We start from the raw sequence: 20,221 nt of genomic DNA, 5'->3' as shown, positions 1-20,221 counted from the left end.
ATTTGTCAGAATCTTCTTGATTATTACATTGGAGTTAAAGATGAAAGTCTCACAATTTCTCCATGGTTATCAACGGACGATTTCCTCTTTATAATCACTAAGTAATCGGAGCGTGTGTAACTGCCATGATTTTCTACGATCTTTTACCCAATGATTTTGCATCCAAAGATACCTTTTTCCTCAATAAATTAATATCAATAGGGCTAAAAATATGAATATTTTTAACGGGAATTTTCTTCTCCATCAGATAGTTCACATTCTTTTCCTCAAAAGGGTGTACATTTTCTGCACTTGCCATGAATCCTTCAGTTTAGATAAACTATGGGGTGGGGGATTGTTTGTGGGTTTGTTTAGATTTTGAGCCTTTAAGTACTTTTGAACAGAAGTCGAGTTCTGTACACAAGGACACAGAATTAACATGGGACCATCTAGATTTCCAAAGGTTTTGAGCCGAGACTTGCCATCTTTTTCTGGGGGACATCATAATGCACACTTCTACCAACAGGCTTCTAGTTAGTAAATCATAATTTCTCCATTTTCCTGAGGATACAGAATTGAGTCTAGTCATTAATGGCCAGGGACATAGTACACAGAACATCTTGATGTATAGAGGGCAGAATCGTTACCTGAGAGTGGGGATGGCAGAGCCAAGCATTCGAAGTGCAGCTTTGGATTTCTGAAATGCCTTCTGAAAGCCCATTGCATAGACCTCAGCTTTGAAAGCTGATGTCTTCATTTGCAAGAGCCAGGCTTTGTTGAAAGAAATATGTAATATACAGAGCCCTAGATAAACAAAGTTTAGAGCTTCGACATATGCATTTTTAGCCATACATAAGCAGGACTCAGGAGAGGCTAATGCTGGTTTCTCATCCCCGAGGTGGGAGTAGGCCCCTCATGAGCCGGGCATAACCTGGGCATAGTGTCAGCATGTGCTGGCGAGCCGGCTGTGCACTACAAACTCGCCGTTGCATTCCATGTGAATGGGTTCCCTTCAATTGCACAGTGCATCGCTTGTGTAAATCTATGAAAGTGACCGTGGAAAGAGGCTTGGATAGGCAGGAGAGAGGATCGAAAGAGGAAATGTGAAAAGTCGTGTATCCCGGAGCAGAATGGCAACTGGCCTGCTATTCTACTTGGACCTTTGTAAAGGAGACATCCACTCAATGCCCCACCACAACAGGAGGAATTCAGGAGAGGTGAGGAATGACATCCTGGCATTTAGAGAAGATAGACCACGAGGGAGTGTCCTCGAGTTCACCAAGGTTTCTTTATAGCAGGAGTGATTTTCAGCTGCAGGCACTTGGAAGAGACTACATAGAAATGCTGAGAGAGCTGATAACAAGACAAGGCCTGAGATCGGGAAATGATGGCGAGAACGTGCAACTATCCTGATTGAGGGCCATGGGTGCAGCTATCAGCACCAACTGCGGATGCTGGTATGTGCCGAAGGCCAAGAAGTATCTGGTATAGCCATTCACCGAAGATGGAGGGAAGAAATGGCGGGCACTCAAAGACTGAGGGGGACGAGACGGCAAAGAGGACAGATCCATCTTGTTGGCTATAATCATCTGTAGCTAGATCATTTCTTGAATAAGAGAAAATTGGGGAAGAGGAGAGAGAAGCAGAGGAAGAGAAGGATGAGGAAGAATTAAGAATAGTGCAGGGTGAGGAGCGCATGGAGAGGAAGAGAAAAGCAAGGGGAGAAGTAGAGGAGGAAGAATAGGTGGAAGGGTGAGGAAAAGGGGAATGGGGAGGAGGAGAAAGGAGGAAAAGAGAGAAGGCAAGAAGGGGGTACAGGGGAAGACTTATGGGAGGAGAGAGCAGTACTCATAAGGATATGGGATTTTGAATTTACACAATTTCAATGCCAAAAAATAAGTAATTGTTTACACAAATGATTAAGTTTTAAACTAGAACAGATTGAGTCTCCTCAATGGGCAAGGATCAATCATTTCTTCCCTAAGCTGAAATAAAGGTTCATGAGTAGATCAACATAAGTTATAGATAAGTAAGGTTAATTTGTGAACAATTGAGTTAATGCTTGGAATTAGAAATCTGCTAGAAAATTATACCGTGCGCAAAACTTCTAAGCGGCGTCAAACACTTGTATGTCCAATGGGAAGTTTCTCTTATTGTACAGCTGAACTTCATGAAATAGTTGAAGGCTATGACATGTATCACAGCTCTGCATGTCGAAAGAAAAATGAAAAATAAGAAAAGCTGAGTTAAGTTAAAAATATGGGTTTGTAATTGCAAGATGTTTGGGAATCTCTTGTACTGAGAATCACCATCTGACTGTACCCAATGACACAGGAACAATTCCGAGCTCACCTTTCTTATGCAGAATCCGGAAAGAAGGAAGGGAGCACACAGCAGGAAGGGGAAGGAACTGTTCTCACAGAGAGGGGCAGCTCTGTTTGGTACCGCTTTTCACAAAAGCTCCCGGTCCCTAATCAAATAACTGCTTGCTTCTTCTTTTGCTCATAGGTCCTTGATCCCGCCCTGTCTCACTAGCTCTGGGTGTTGCTGAATCTGTGTTCCTCCTTCGTGCAAAAGGTCATTCACTCAGACCACTGTTTTCTCAAGTTGGGAAATTACAAATCCAAGGGTCCTGACTACACTTGAGCTGAGAGGACTTGTTGACTTACCATAAGTTCAGGAAAGAGATTAGGGATGAAGCCAGTTCAGGCTGCGTAGAGAGAAGGAGCTAGCCTTACTAAGAGGGCCAAGAACAGCAGAGAATGCGGAGCAGGAAGATTTCTGTTCTGGTTCCTGATCTTTCAGTGGGCTGAATCATCACTTTATCCCTTGTTCTGGGGGTAGATGTGACCGTGAAGAGGAAGTATGAGGGTCAAATATTGGCTTCCCCTCCAGTGTAAGCCAGGAGAGATGTGTAGCATAAAAACACATCTAACCCAAATGAGTAAGACGTAGCTTTTATTTTAAAAGCTAAAAGAAGGGTGGATTTATTATGCATTATTTTTTTTTCTCGGAATATCCACAAGGATGGTGAGGCATAAGCGGGTAGGTCACGTGGCTCTTTGCAAAGGCCAGCTGAACCGTGCTGTACCTTATGTCAGCATCCACAGTCACTTTGGCAGATGCACATTATTTAGCTACATGCCCAGTTGCCTACTGAGTAAATAGCTCGGCACATTTCTAGAGGCTTCTTTACGTTTTATGTGTTTATCGGCACTCTTGGGAATAGGAGAGGGCTTGTAGGTAATGACATCAGAATGTCCTTTATCCATGATTGCTCGACACTACAGATGTCCCCGGAAGAGAACTCAAGAGAGAAAACCTGAGAAAGATGATGTGGCCCAGTTAATACTGTAGACTCAGGAGCCTCTTTCTCCTGGCTCATCGCAACACACACACTTGTTTCCAGTAGTAATCATAAGAGATTGATCTGGGGGCATCATCTGACTGGAAATGCCAAGATTATCCTTATTTTTTTACTTTTGTCATGAACAGGTGTCTGTGTCCTGATCTATCCTTTTCCATTGACATAGCGTCAATCCATGTTTTAATTGTTAAGCGATAGCCGAGATGTAAATATATCGTAGGGAAAGACCACTACCATGGCTATACACAAATGGGTTCTCTTCCGTGTACTGAATAATCAGCTCATTCCTGGCAAACTTCTGTTGGCATTGATGACTATGATTACACTGATTGCATAGATTTATTTGTTATTTCATACTTCATTCTTAGAGGAGTATATCACATCTTCTTTCGCGTGTTTAAGTTGAATCTATCCTTTTCGCAAATTATCTCGTGATTGACTTGCATATTCTATAGAGACGTGCACTTACAGCAGCTGTCCGATTCTCATATGTAGCTAAGTTTCAGTGTATCAAGAATGGGAAATGAAATTGGACAGGAGCACTTTAAAAGACAACAAGCCATGAGCTTGGCATTAGTTCCCTCCCATCCTGTAAAAAACTGTGCCTTATCTCGGGGCAATACCGACAGTTGTCACATTTGAATGTTAACTATATAGTTGTTCTCTACCAGAGATTTGCAAGGTAATGTGGCTTGAGAATTGGGACTTCGCACAGTCCACTTATCTACAAGTAAATACCCCATATCAGGGAATTGGCAATTTCCAGAAGTAGCGGTTTAAGTGCCATGGCCAAGGTTGAATCTAGAGATGGAGAAAGAGTAATAAAATCCTAAATGAGACCGAGTTCCCTTTCGACTCTCTCTGAGGGATCAGATCTTGAAGCTAGAATCACTGACCATTGCCCAGTTGACCTGTTGAAACACAATGAACAGCATTAGGACATTTTGGTAACTACTCCCACGGGAGAAGTTTTCAGTGGGGAGAGTTTGCTCAAGCCTGTGAAGAGTGTGGAGTCCAAGATTGCTGAGTGTCCAGGGAACAGAGAAGCAGACAAGCAGACGATACCCAGTCATCGGTAATATCTGCTTTCCCTCCAGCAGCACCTCGCTTACTATTCTAAGGGCTGATCACAAAGTAACCCAAGTGGTTGTTGCCAGGCCTTGGCTCATATAAACAGGTGTGATGACTCGGCTTTGAAGGCCATTGTGAGGCGTGATGACATGTCTTGGTGTCTGAACAATCAGGCCCTGGGACTCAGGAAAATAGTGGGAGGGGGAGAGAGGGACCTGGTCCTCTCCCTCCTTGCCTTCACTTCTAGATAAATCGCCACTCCTGGAAGAAGCGAGGCTTCTCAATAGTCTCGGAGAGAAAACATACAGATACACCAAGACAATGTGGCATTTTTGTCTGCCATCAACAAACCGATTGAGCTGAGGAACTCCAACCCTGATGTGTCATGTCAGGTTTAGGACTGTCATTTGTCCAAATTAGTAAAAATACAATGCATACAGACGAAGTTAGGGACACGGGCTCAGGAGATATGTGATCCGATTTCCATTTCCAGTTCTGTGCAATCTCGGGCAAATACCATCAACTCTCATCCTCTTTGCAAAGTAGGGATGACAACTACCACTCCACCCTTAGGGGTTTCTGAGATCAGATGACACAAGACATTTGTCCCCCATCATGTGCGGTTTGGCTCCCAGTGTTTTGGTAGCTTTAGTCAACTGCGGTCCGAAAATATTAAATGGAAACTTTTGGAAATAAGCAATTCACATATGTGATATCTGTCTCCTCTCTTCTAGCAACTCGTGATCACTCACCATATTCAGCCCCGAACAAGAAGTAACCCAAGTGCTGGCGGTTAGTGTTCAGATCATGCCTTTGAGTGTGGTCACAATGTTCTCAGAGCCCTTGTGAGTTGCCTGATTCCTCTTGGAGCTCAGGCTATCAGGCCCTGGGGCTTATAGAACGGCCGTGGGATAAGGAGAAATTGAGTTATTTTGTTCCTCCTTTGCTCTCTAATCGGGACTAACTGTGATTCCTGGAGGAAATGCAGCGGCTCAGAATGGCTCCACGGTCTGAGTAACACTCAAATAAACCTTTACAGGGTATTTACCAGGTGAATCGACTAGAAAAACCCCCACCTAGATGGGAAATAGCTATGAGGAGAACAGCATTTGTCCACATTAGTAACATGCTGCTGTACACAGAGGTGGTTAGGAGCAGAAGCTCGAGAGACAGACAGATTGTTTTCGAATCCCCGTTCTGTGTGACCTTGGGCAAGTGTTTTGACCTCTTGAATTAAAATGTTTCCCCTTCGTAAAGTGGGGTTGACAGCTACACTTCCTCCCTTAGCTTTTTGGAAGGTTGTTGGCTATGCAACTACTTGTATTCAATCAAACGTGAACATTCGATAGTATTCCTGAAAGATTTGCCAACATTTGCTGTTAAGAACCTCAGCTGGAATGACTCACCATGTGCCATGTTCCCAGAGAGCTGGGCCAACCACCCTTGCATCTATGCATTAGCTCAGTTACAGTTCTCACTAGAGACAGAGATGCTGAAGTTTGCCTGGACACAGATGGCTGTAAGTCTGGGCCTTTAGGCAGGAAGCACTGCTGCTGGCGGAACTTATGGTATACAGAGAGAAGTTACCCCAACTCAGGTACAAGGTGATGAGATTCCATAGCCTACGTATGTACCAAACTTCGGCCGCTGTCTAAAGTGCCTTTGTGATGGCTACTGCCTATGCCTCTGTTGCAAAAGAATTCCTGATACTCAGGGCCTTTAGAGAAAATCACTCATTGTACCCTGTGGCACAACCAAGCCATTCCAACATGACTTAAACCCAGAATCCTTAAACCTAGTGAAGCAGTCATTGCCGTCGATGAGTCCCCTGACTCTGATCATAATGATTTGCGATTTTCTGGAAGAAGAATTTTATAAATATGATCAGGGTAGAGGGGACCCCCGAACTATATCTAGTACCTATTAAAAACAAACAACAAACTAATCAGGATAAAGGGGGAATAAATAAAAAAACTGAAAGACAGGTTCACATCTCACCCAGTGGGAAATCCTTTTCCTAGAGTAACAGATAGGTTGGGGTAAGTTTTGTCCTGACATACCAATCCTTAGTTGAAAATATGGCAAGTCTAAATGCATTTACTACACCTAAACTACCAAACATCATAGCTTAGCCTAGCCTACCTTAAATAGCCCCGGAGCGCTTACATTTGGGCAGTATCAGTAGTAATTACCTACCTCTTCTTCTCATCGGAATCAGGAGACACAGTAGAGTGTTTTGTAGACACGATGGGTTGTGGAACCCCAAAAAGCGATGTCAAAAAGCGCTGCAATGCAAAGGACACTACGTATTGGCTGTTGACCCTCGTGTTTGTGCATCTCTAGGGAAGCTGAGGCTCACTATCGCTGGCCAGCACCACGACAGAATATCATACCTGACATCACTAGCCACGAAAAGAGGAAAATTCAAAATTTGCGGTACAGTTTCCATGGAATGTGCATCATTTTCGCACCATCGCAAGGTCAAAAATTCGAACCATTTTATTTTGGAGACCGTTCTGTACAATAAAATTATAAAAAAAGATGTCTGTTGGCAATTATGCCTCTGAGTTTGGGAAAAATGTAGCATCTGCTAAAATGCACCACCTGGTAAACCCTCATTACCTAATCCGTACGGGGGTCAAAGTCCCATTACGCCTGTACTTTGGGGATCCCGCTAAATATAAAGAAACTACCCCCTGTACTCTGAGGGCAGTTACCAAACATAAAATAGAGAGTACATGAGTGTCACTCAGTCTAAACATTGGAACTTTGTCTTCGCTTCAATATTCCACAGCCACAGTGCCCACTGCCCTGAAATATCCCAAGTGGGCATGGACACTCGGACCCGCTGAGTTAAAAATGAAAATGAAGCCTTTGGCACCTAAGACGGGCTTCAGGAAACAGGACCGCATGGAACTCCCTTCTTCCCACTCCGAAATGGTGGGCGAACCCCAATCAAAATTAAAGGAGGGCCTTTGAGATTTGAAACCTAGTATGCATGATCCATTGATAAATGTTTATTATAGCCACTTTGTCTCCATTGAACAGAAGAATTTGGCAAGTCTAACGGTCTAAGAGTCTGGTCTGAATCTTGGAAAACAAAGAAATGTTCCTTCATGGTGGAGTTCCTCAACCTTGATGTCAAGGGACACTCATTAATTCATCTGTACCTGTTTTCTATTACAACTATAACAAACCGCCACAAATTTAGTAGCTTAAAGAACACAAACGTACTATACTTTTGAAAGTCAGCATTCTAAAATGGGGTGGCACCCCCGTGTTCCTTTTGGCACTGTGAGAATCCATTCCCTCCCTTTGTCAGTTCCATAGGCTGCCCACGTTCACTGGCTTGTAGTTCCCATCACTGCAACCTCTACTTCTGTAGTCATGTCTGCTCCTCTGACTCTGACACAGCTATTGACCGAAACGGTCAGTAACCAGAACATTAAAAAAAGAAAACTTATTTTTAACACATCATTTCATCAGGTGTGAGTTCTACAGAAAGCATGTGGCTCATTTTAAAATATTACTTAAACCATTTATGTTGATCCTTTCGGATGTACCCACCTTGAATGGGGCCCCCTCTGACACATGGCCCTAGAATTTGTCCACATTGCAATACAACACGCCCTTTTATGAGTGCCCCTCCAGCCAACTTTTCACTATGCAAACACTGTAGACATTCATTTGTATTTCGGGAAATCTCCGGACCATCTACAATAGTCAGAAATCACCAATGACCTTTTGATGTACTTGGCCCCATGCAAAATGCCAGAAGAGTGGCAATCGTTGGCCTCATCCTGGACTCTCCTGGAAATAGGCCCTAAGCCCTTTACTTTCCATCGTCGGCACAGAGCTACCAATTCTCCCTTGGGTCATGGAAACAGCACTCCACAATCTTGGCACAGACACCGTTATCTCCATACTGCATGATACAGCCCAATGGGGCCCCTCTGGCATATGTCCCCTGCAGGAGAAGGTGGATTTCTCTGCCCGTCCATTGTTTGACAAATGCCACAAGTGCTGAAGTTGGTCATACCTCTCCTGCAATCCTCTACTTAATGGGAAGAACTTTGGGATCATCCGTTTTAAGAGTGGAGGGAATTTGTACAAACTATTGGGACCATCATGCATGATTGATCTTGAGCAAAAGTTTGAAAAAGCATGAAACTCAAGGATCTGCACAACTGATTGAATTTCATGCAATTGTTTCATCCCTGAATTCCCTTGCCAACAAGTGCTTGATTCTGAAAATTATGACAGACCCTTTGGCTATTACCAAAGATCTGGCCATCTGATACAACCAATGGCAGCTTCAAAAAGTCCTTATCCAAGATTGCTTTCAACAAGATAACGTTCTCTGGAAATTTATGGCCTCCTAGAGGCAAAAACATATATCAGTTATGCAAGGCTGGTTCAACATTTGAAGATTGATTAAGGTAACCCGTCGCATCGAGGATAAAGGGTGGAAATAGAAAACACGATCCCACCCTGGAAAGGGCCAGGAAGAGCATCGGCCCGGTTAGTATAGATACTTGGGATTTCATGGGCCTTCTAGGAGTAATGAGAGGAGAAATTGGGGCAGGCTTTAAGCCCTGCAAGTTCTGCTATTTCCTGCTTAAACAGGTGGGAGAGGCTCAGAGGGCATTGCTGGGGGACGATCGTCAGCTAAGCACACCCAAGCACTGCGGTGACATCTATGTTGAAGCAGCCTGTGTCATTTGTTTCTTCCAGAAATCCCAATGCCTTGAGAAAATGCTTGGGAATACCATTTGGATTGTTGGTCCCCAGACCTGAATCTATCTTTGCCGCTGGGAACAAGGTTCTATTCCACACACCACATGGACCTGACACATACTCTAGAAACTCTGCGAGGATGTAGAGACACAACTTTGAAAAGGGCACAGTCATCCTCCAGACATAACAGCCGACGATGCAGCCCCAAGCTGACCCCGAATAACAGAATGTGAATTGCAGGGTGAGCTCTCCTCTCTGTTACCTGCATCTGATCCTGCTTCCCCTGATTTATTCTCCGGCATTTAGGTTTTACAACTTTTAATCCTATGGAAGAGTTGAGGTAATACTACAAAGAACACCTATATACAGTTTGCCTACACGGAGCAGTTGTTTCGACTTTCCTATATTTGATCCTGTCACACAAACAAATTCTCTGTCTCTTTCTCTGTCTCTGTCTCTGTCTCTGTCTTTGTATCTCTCTCTCTCTCTCTCTCTCTTTCTCTCTCTCTCTGTCTCTCTCTTTCGGGTGTACTTACACAGGCATACATTTATACACTTACAGTTCTGTCATTCCATAATACCCCAATTGTCCTAATATTGACATGGGACATCACCTGTAACATTCTGCATCTTTTAGCGGGAAATAGTACGGGACATCTCTTGCAGAGTTCTTAGGTTTTTTTTGCTTCCTTTTTTTTTTTAGGAATCCTAATTAAGTTTTCTTTCCTCCTTTCTGTGGGACAAAGGCCCTCTCCCCTAAATCCAGATAATGACCCTGAAAGTGGTAACTCACCTCCTCTGGCTTTTGATAAGGATCATCGGATCACCATGAGGGAATGGCCCTAGTCAAAACAGGGTCTTTAGGGTCTGAGGAGGGGACGTTAGGCCATAGGATTTTTATTCTTTCTCAAATATATTAACCCATCCGCTTTTCATTTCCTCACTTCTTTGGTAAAAAAAATTGTAGAAAGTAATACATAGATGATTTAGATAACAACTTTGCACCTTCTTTTCCTTGTCTAGCGACTGGGGCGCCACTGCAGCAGAAACACAAGATCCCAGCGTCACCGAAGCAGAAAGGGATAGAGCTCTGTGAAACCCCAATAGACAGGGACGATGACCCTTCTCAGCAGGAAGCAGATACAGAAGAAGAGACCTCCCGTCCCTCAACATCGCTACTAAGAAGAAACGGCTTCATGGCTCTTAGAAAAGAGTTATGCAGGAAAGTTAGAACGGGGCTTTCCGGTTTGCCTGCAAAGACACTGAGATCTTCCTTTTGTAGGAAGGGTCTGCCCCAGCAAGCCCACAATTAAGCAAGCCAGAAAGCATTGTGTGCCGAAATGTAACCCATAGCAATAAACAGGAATGCAGAAAATTGGGTAGGGATTTTAGCTAGTAAATCACACTGTGCAATGAAGACCTTAACGACCTTCGACTCTCCTGAACCCCAATATACCATGATCGTAAGACGACGCATATGCCCAGAAGTTCATTAAGTCCATTATAACAGGCCGAATTTTGGGAACGAACATGCGCAGAAAGCAAAATATGAACCACCGAGTCCAGCCAGTCTTAATTGTCAATCAAGAATGCTCAGGTCACTCAAAAAGTGCCCAACCAGAGCAGATAGGGAACCAAACCCCAAAGGCTTTGTCGCCAGGCCTTCTGAGCCACGCCTCTCTTGCTCAGGCCCGTTTCCACGTTAGAAGTGTACTTTCCTTTCTAATGAAGCTTGTCTATTCTACAGTATTTCGTTGTCTCACTCAATCCATTGTGCCAGACGTCAAGAATGGGACGACGTGCCGGGAGAGGATCTCCACATTCCGGTAACCGTGTCACCCTTTGTACATTGTTCCAGATCATAGATAATACAATAGACTTAGTGTCATGGTCTTCAAAATCTAATATCATCTAGAACGCATCCAAACTTGGCTGCTTTTTCTCCTTACATAATAGTGATGATTTTGAAAAGTTTATTCCAATTTTAATTTGTCAGAATCTTCTGGATTATTCCATCTGAGTTAAAGATGAAAGAGTCACGATTTCTCCATGGTGATCAACGGACAATTTCCTCTTTATAATCACTAAGTAATCGGAGCGTGTGTCAATGTCATAGTTTTCTACGATCTTTTACCCAATGATTTTGCATCCAAAGAAACCTTTTTCCTCAATAAATTATTATCAAGCGGGCTAAAAATAAGAACACTTTTAACGGGAATTTTCTTCTCCATCAGCTAGTTGGCATTATTTCCTCAAAATGGTTTACATTTTCTGCACTTGCCATGAATCCTTCAGCTTACATATGTTATGGGTTAGCCGGGTTGTTTGTGGCTTTCTTTAGATTTTGAGCCTTTAAGTACTTTTGAACTGAAGTCGCGTTCTGCACTCTAGGACACAGAATTAAACTGCGGCCATCTAGTTCTCCAAAGGATTCGAGCCGAGTCTCGCCATCTTCGGCTGGGGACATCATAATACAGTGTTCTACCAACAGGCTTCTAGTTAGTAAATCATAATTTCTATGTTTTCCTGAGGATAAACAGAAATGTCTAGGCATTAAGGGCCTGGGACATAGTACACAGATCATGTTGATCTACAGAGGACAGAATCGTTACCTGAGAGTGGGGATGGCAGAAATAAGCATTTAAAGTGCAGCTTTAGATTTCCGAAATACCTTCTGAAAGCCCATTCCATAGACTTTAGTTTTGAAAGCTGATGTCTTCATTTGCAAGAGCCAGGCTTTGTTGTACGAAGTACGTATTATACAGAGCCCTAGATATGCAAAGCTCAGAGCCTAGACATATACATTTTTAGCCATATATGAGTAGGACCCAGGAGAGGATAATGCTGATTTCTCACCCCAAGGTGGGTTGAGGGCCCTTCCTGAGCACGGCACAGGGCTGGGCATAGTGGCAGCATGTGCTGCAGGGCCGGCTGTGCACTGCAAATTCGAGGGTGCATTATATGTGAATGGGGTCACTTCAATTGCACAGTGCATCGCTTGTGTAACTCTCTGAAAGTGACCCTGGAAAGAGGCTTGGATAGGCAGGAGAGAGTATCAACAAAGGAAATCTGAAAGGTTGTGAATCCCGGAGCAGAATGGCACCTGGCCTCCTATTCTACTTGGATCCTTGCGAAGGAGACATCCACTTCGTTCCCCACCACAACAGTAAGAGTTCGGGGGAGGTGAGGAATGTCAACCTGGCATTTAGAGAAGAGAGACCCCGAGGGAGTCCCCTCGAGTTCCCCAAGGATTTTCTTATAGCAGGAGTGAGTTTCAGCTGCAGGCCCTAGGAAGAGACTCCATAGAAATGCCGAGAGGACCGAAAACAAGACAAGGCCTGGGATCGGTAAACGATGGCCCAGAGCGTGCAACAAAGCTGATGGAGGGCCATGGCAGCACCTACCAGCACCAACTGCAGATCCCGGTATGTGCCGAAGGCCAAGAAGGATCTGTTATAGCCATCCACCAAAGATGGAGGGAAGAAATGGCAGGCACCCAAAGACTGAGGGGGAGGAGAGGGCAAAGAGGACAGATCCACCTTCTTGGCTATAATCATCTGTAGCTAGATCATTTCTTGAAGAAGAGGAAGAGGGGGAAGAGGAGTGAGAAGCAGAGGAGGAGAGGGAAGAGGAGTAAGTAAGAATTGGGCAGGGTGAGGAGGGGAGGAAAAGGGGGAGAAAAGCAAGGGGAGAAGTAGAGGAGGAAGAATAGGAGGAGAGTTGAGGGAAAGGGGCATGGGGAGGAGGAGAAATAAGGAAAAGAGAGAAAGTAAGAAGGGGGTACAGGGGAAGACGTATGGGAGGAGAGAGCAGTCCTCATGAGGACATTGGATTTTGAATTTACACAATTTCAATGCCAAAAAATAAGTGATTATTTACCCAAATGATGAAGTTTTAAACAAGAACAGATTGAGTCCCCTCAACGGACAAGGTTCAATCATTTCTTCCCACAGCTGAAATAAACATTCATGAGTAGGTCGACGTAGGTTATAGATAGGTAAGATTAACTTGTGAACAAGTGAATTAATGGTAGGAATTAGAAATCTGCTAGAAAATTACAAAGAGCGCAAAACTTCTATGCAGTGTGAAAAGCTTGAATGTCCAACGGAAATTATCTCTTATTCTACAGCTGAAATTCATGAAATCGTTGAAGGCTATGACATGAAACAGAGCTCTGCATGCCAAAAGAAAAATGAAAAATATGAAAAGCTGAGTTAAGTAAAAAATATGAATTTGTAATTGGAAGGTGTTTGGGAATCTCTGGTACCGAGAAGCACCATTTGACTGCACCCAATGACACAGGAACAATTCCGAGCTCACCTGTCTTATGCGGATCTGGAAAGAAGGAAGGGAGCACATGGCAGGAAGGGGAAGTAACTGTTTTCACAGGGATGGGCAGCTCTGTTTGGCACCCCTTTTCCCAAAAGTTCCCGGTCCCAAATGGAATAACAGCTTGCTTCTTCTTCTGCTCATGCGTCTTTGATTCTGCCCTGTCCCACTAGCTCTGGGTCTTGCCACATACGTGGTCATCCTTCTTGCAAAAGCTCATTCACACAGACCAGTCTGTTCTCAGGTTGGGAAATCACAAAGTCAAGCTCCTCACAACACTTGAGCTGACAGGACTTGTTGACTTACCTTAGGTTCAGAAAAGATGTTACGGATGAAGCCAATTCAGGCTGCGTAGAAGGAAGGCACTAGCCTTACCAAGAGGGACAAGAACAGCAGAGAATACGGAGGAGGAGGAGTTCTTTTCTGGATCCTGAGTTTTCTGTAGGCTGAATTCTCACTCTAACCCTTATCCTGAGGGTAGACTTGAGCATAAAGAAAAAGTATGAGAGTCAAAAATTCGGGTTCCCCACCAGTGTAAGCCAAGAGAGACGTGTCAGAATAAAAACACATCAAACTCAAATGAGTAAAACGTAGCTTTTATTTTAAAAGCTGAAAGAAATGTGGGGATTTATTCTACATTATTTTTTTCTCCCAATTTCCAAAAGGAAGTGGAGGCTTAAGCGGGTAGGTCACTTGGCTCTTTGCAAAGGCCAACTCCACCGTGCCATAGCTTATGTCAGCCTCCACAGCCACTGTGACAGATCTATATCATTTCTCTGCATGCCCAGTCGCCTTTTCCAGTCCCAGTTCTGTGCGATCTCAGGCAGATGCCATCAACTCTGATCCTTTTTGCAAAGTAGGGATCACAACAGCAACTCCACACTTAGGGGTTTCTGAAGTTCACATGAGATGAGACAGTAGTCCTACTCATGTGCGGTTTGGCTCCCAGTGGTATATTAACTTGTTTCAACTGTGGTCCGAAAATATTAAATGGAAACTTTCGGAAATAAGCAATTCACATATGTGATACCTGTCTCCTCTCTTCTAGAAACTCGCTGTCACTCACCGTATTCAGCCCCGAACAAGAAGTAACGCAAGTGCTAGCGATCAGTGTTCAGATCTTGCCTTTGAGTGCGGTCACAAAGTTCTGATAGCCCTTGTGAGTTGCCTGATTCCTTTTGGTGCTCAGGTTATCAGGCTTTGGGGCTCAGATAAAGGCCGTGGAATAAGGAGAAAGGGTGTTATTTTGCTCCTCCTTTGCTCTCTAATCCGGACCAACTGTGATTCCTGTGTGAAATGCAGCTGTTCAGAATGACTCCACAGTCTGAGTAACACTCAAATAAACCTCTACATGGTATTTACCAGGTGAAATTACTAGAAAAAACCCCAATCTAGATGGAAAATAGCTATGAGAAGAACAGCATTTGCCCACATTTGTAACATGCTGCTGTACACAGATGTGGGTAGGAGCAGAAGCTCGAGAGACAGGCTGCTTGTTTTCGAATCCCAGTTCTGTGTGACCTCGGGCAAGGCTTTTGACATCTTGGATCCAAACGATCCCCCTGTGTAAAGTGGGGATGTCAGGTACACTTCCTCCCTTACGTGTTTGTGAGGTTGTTGGCTATGTGCGAACATTCCATCGTATCCCTGAAAATTCTGCCAACTCCTGCTGTTGAGAACCTCAGCTGGAATGACTCAGCATGAGCCATGTTCCCAGAGAGCTGGTCCAACCACACTTGCAGCCATGCATTAGCTCAGTTCCAGTTCTCACTGAGACTGCGGATGCTGAAATCAGCCTGGGACACAGATGGCTGTAAGTCTGGTCCTCTAGGCTGGAAGCACTGCTGCTGCCGGTACTTATGGCATTTATGGAGTCGTTACCTCAACTCAGGTTCAGGGTGTTCAGCTTCCATAGCCTACGTACCTACCGAAATTCAGGCTTTGTGTACAGTGACTTTGTGATGGCTGCTGCCTATGCCTCGGTTGCAACAGAGTTCCTAATCCAAAGTGCCATTAGGAAAAAACACTCGTTGTACTCCGTGGCACAATGAAGTCATTCCAACATGACCTAAGCCCAGAATCCTTAAACCTAGTGAAGCAATAATTGCCGTCGATGAGCCCCCTGAGTCTGATGATAATGATTTGAGATTCTCTGGAAGAAGAATTTTATAAATATGATCAGGGTAGAGGGGACCCCCGAAGTTTATCTAGTCCTTACCGAAAACAAACAACAAACTAATCTGGATAAAGGGGGAAGAAATAAAAAAAAATTTAAAAATTAAAAAAAATGAAAACTGAAAGACAGGTTCACAGTTTTACCCAGTGGGAAATCCTTTTCGTAGAAAAACAGATAGGATGGGTAAGTTTTGTCCTGACAAACCAATCCTTAAGTAAAAATATGGCAAGTCAAAATGCATTTACTACACCTAAACTACCAAACATCATAGCTTAGCCTGCCCTACCATAAATAGTCCCGTAATGCTTAAATATGGGCAGTTTCTGCAGTAATTGCCTACCTCTTCATCTCACCGGCAGTTGAGTGTTATGTATACACGACGGGATGCGAAAAGCCAACACACGATGTCCAAAAAGCAGTGTAACGCAAATGACACTATGTATCGGCCGTTGACCCTCGTGTTCGTTGGGCTGTCTTGGAGCTAAGGCTCTCTACTGATGCCCAGCACCATGAGAGAATATCATACCTTACATCGCTAGCCAGTAAAAGAGGAAAATTCAAAGTTCGAGGTGCACTTTCCACAAAATGTGCATCATTTTCGCACCACCGCAAGGTCAAAAAGTCGTTAAGTCCAACCATTTTAAGTTGGGGATCCTTCTGTACAATGAAACAATAAAAAGATGTTGGTTGGCAATTATGACCCTGAGTTTAGGATAAATTTAGTATCCGCTTAAATGCACCAGGTGGTAAACCCTCATTACCTAATCGGTACTGGGGCTCAAAGTCCAGTTGCGCCTGTTGTTTGGGGATCGCGCTAAATATAAACAAAGTACCCCCTGTACTCTGAGGGCAGTTACCAAACATAAAATAGAGAGTACATAAGTATCACTCAGCCTAAATATTGGAACTTTGGATTGGCTTCAATTTTCCATAGCCCTAGTGCCCACTGCCCTGAAATATCCCAAGTGAGCACGGACATTCGGACCCTCTGAGTAAAAACTGAAAATGAAGTCTTTGGCAAATACTACTGGCTTGAGGAAACAGGACCCCATGGAAGTCCCTTCTGCCCACTCCGAAATGGTTGGTGAAGCCCAATCAAAATTAAAGGAGGGCCTTTGAAATTTGAAACCTAGTATGCATGATCTTTTGATAAATATTCATTATTGCCACTTGGTCTCCACTGAACAGAAGAATTTGGCCAGTATATCAGTCTTAGAGTCTGGTCTGAAACTTGGAAAAAAAAAGGAATGGTCCTTCATGGTGGAGTTCCTCGACTTTGATGTCAAGGGCCACTCATTAATTGCCCTGTACCGGATTTCTACTACAGCTTTAACAAACCGCCACAAACTTTGTAGCTTAAAAGTACACAAACGTACTATACATTTGAAAGTCAGCACTCTAAAATGAGTTGGCAGCCCTGTGTTTCTTTTGGCAGTGTGAGAATCCATTCTCTCCCTTTGCCAGCTTCCGTAGACTGCCCACGTTCACTGGCTTGTAGTTCCCATCACTGCAACCTCTATTTCTGTAGTCATATCTGCACCCCCGACTCTGACACAGCTATTGACCGAAAAGGTTAGTAACCACAACATTAAAAAAAGAAAACTAATTTTTAACACATTATTTCATTAGTTGTGAGATCTGCAGACAGCACGTCTCATTGAAAACTATTACTCATAGAAAACTATTACTTAAACCATTTATGTTGATCCTTTCAGATGAACCCACCTGGAATGGAGCCCCCTCTGACACATGGTCCTAGAATTTGTCCACATTACAATACAACGCACACTCTTATGAGTGCCCCTCCAGCCACCTTTTCACTACTCAAAGTTTGGAGACATTCTTTTCTACCTCCGGATATCTCCAGATCATCTACAATAGCCAGAATTCACCCATGATCTTCTGAGGCACTTGGCCCCGTGCCATGTGCCAGAAGAGTGGCAATCATTGGCCGCATACTGGACTCTCCTGGAAATAGGCCCTATGCCCATTACATTCCATCCTCTGCACAGGCTACCAATTCTGCCTAGGTTCATGGAAACAGCACCGCACAAGCTTGGAACAGACACCGAGATCTCCTTACTGCATGATATAGCCCAAAGGGGCCCCTCTGGCATAACTCACCTGTAGTTGAGGATGGCTTTCTCTGCCCTTCCATTGTTTGACGCATGCCACAAGTGCTGAATTAGTTCATTCCTTTCCTGTAATCCTTGACTTAATGGGAAGAACTTTGGGATCAACGGACTGAAAAGTAAAGGGAATTTGTACAGGTTATCGGCACCACTGTGCATGATGGTGCTTGAGCAAGAAGTTTCTAAAAATCATGAAACTCAAGGATCTGCATAACTGATTGAATTTCAGGCAGTTGTCTCAGCCCTGGTCTCCCCTGCCAACAGGTCCTCGAATCTGAATCTTATGACAGATCCTTTGGCCATTGCCAAAGATCTGTCCGTCTGATACAAGCAATGGCAGCTTCAAAAAGTCCTTATCCAAGGTTGCTTTCAACAAGGTAACGTTCTCTGGAAATTTTTGGCCTCCTAGACACGAAAAACATAAGTCAGGTATGCAAGGCTGGTTCAACATTTGAAGACTGATTAATGTAATCCATCACATCGAGAATAAAGGGTGGAAATAGAAAACCCGATCCCACACTGGAGAGGTCCAGGAAGAGCATCGGCCCGGTTAGTGCAGACACATGGGCTTTCATGGCTGTTCTAATAGTAATGACAGGAGAAAGAGGGGCAGCCATTCAGCCCTGCAACTTCTGCTCTTTCCTGCTGAAACAAGTGGGAGACGCTCAGAGGGCATTGCCGAGGGACGATCGTCAACTAAGCAAACCCAAGCGCCGCGATGACATGTATGTTGATGCAGTCTCTGTTATTTGTTTCTTCTATAAAACTCAATTCCTTGATACAATGCTTGGGGACATCTTTTGAGTTGTTGGTTCCCAGAGCTGACTCTATCCTTGCCGCTTTGTATAGGGCTCTGTTGCACACAACACATGGACCAGACATATACTCTGTAACATGTGCCAGGATGTAGAGACACAATTTTGAAAAGGGCACAGTCATCCTCCAGACACAACAGCCCACGATGCAGCCCCAAGGTGACCCAGACTAACAGAATGTGGTATGCAGTGTGAGCTCTCCTCTCAGTTACCTGCATCTGTTTCCTGCATACTCTGATTTATTCTCCAGCATTTAGGCTTTTTAACATTCAAAACTATGGAAGAGTTGAGGTAATCCTACAAAGAACACCTACATACCGATTGCCCAGACTGAGAAATTATTTCAACTTTCCTATTTTGATCCCATCATAAAAACTAAATCTCTATATATATATATATGTCTCTCTGATATATATATATATATATATACTCATAAATGATATACTTGATATACTTGATATATATATACTCACTCTGTCTCTGTCTCTTAAATATATACTCTCTGTCACTGATATACTCTGTCTCTGTCTCTTGTTCTCTCTCTCTCTCTCTCTCTCTCTCATTCGATTGATCTCACACAGGCATACATTTTTACGATTACAGTTCTGTCAGTCCAAAAAGTCACCTAATTGTCATAATATTGACATGGGACAGCACCTGAAAAATTCTGCATCTTTTAGCGGGAAATGATACGGGACATCTCTTACAGAGTTCCCCGTTTTTTTGTTTTTTGTTTTTGTTTTTTTTAGTAAACCTAAATAAGTTTTCTTCCCTCCTTTCTTTGAGACAAAGGCCCTCTCCCCCAAATCCAGAAAATGACCCTGAAAATGTCCACTCACCTTCTCTGGCTTTTGATAACGATCATCGAAAGACCATGAAGGAACGCCCTAGTCAAAGCAGGGTCCTTAGGGTCTGAGAAGGGAGAGGAATTCAGGCCAAAGATTTTTATTCTTTCAGAAATATATTAGCCCAGCCTATTATCCTTTTCTCACTTCTTTCGTAAAACAGTAGTAGAAATACATAGATGATTTAGATAACAACATTGTATCTTTCTATCCTTGTCAAGCGACTAGGGCAGCACTTCAGCAGAAACCCAAGATCCCCAGCAAGACTGAGCCAGAAAGGGATAGAACTGCGTGAAACCTCAATAGACAGGGGCGATGACACTTCTCATTCGGAAGCAGATACAGAAGAACAGACCTCCCATCTCTCAACATCGCTACTAAGAAGAAGCCGGTTCATGGCTCTTAGAAAAGAGTTAGGCAGGAAAGTTAGATCGGGGCTTCAGGGTCTGCCTGCAAAGACACCGAGGTCGTCCTGTTGGAAGAAGGGTCTGCCCCTGCCTGCCCACAATTAAGCAAGCTAGAAGGCATTTTGGGGCTAAAGGTAACTCATAGCAGTAAACAAGAAGGCAGAAAATTGGGTAAGGGTTTTAGCCAGTAAATCACACCGTGCAATGAAGACCTCAACGACCTTCAACTCACCTGAACCCCATTATACTATGATCATAAAACGACGCGTATGCCCAGAAGTTCATTAAGTCCATTATAACAGGCTGAATTCTGGGAAGGAACATGTGCAGAAAGCAAATGATGAATCACGGAGTCCTGCCAGT

The 20,221-nt window shown here is 43.8% G+C and overlaps 1 long non-coding RNA gene across 1 annotated transcript; it reads left to right on the top strand.

Moving 5' to 3' along the window:
- The first annotated feature begins 3,211 nt into the window (after positions 1-3,211).
- Positions 3,212-18,335, top strand: LOC120616819 (uncharacterized). Its single transcript, XR_005656702.1, has 3 exons — positions 3,212-3,332; positions 12,602-12,606; positions 18,325-18,335. It is a non-coding gene; the product is annotated as an uncharacterized LOC120616819 (long non-coding RNA).
- The last annotated feature ends 1,886 nt before the right edge of the window (positions 18,336-20,221 follow it).

This window comes from Pteropus medius, unplaced genomic scaffold (assembly GCF_902729225.1).
Source record: "Pteropus medius unplaced genomic scaffold, Ma_sr-lr_union100, whole genome shotgun sequence".
NCBI classification, from domain to species: domain Eukaryota; kingdom Metazoa; phylum Chordata; class Mammalia; order Chiroptera; family Pteropodidae; genus Pteropus; species Pteropus medius.
This window is presented reverse-complemented; position numbering and strand designations above follow the sequence as displayed.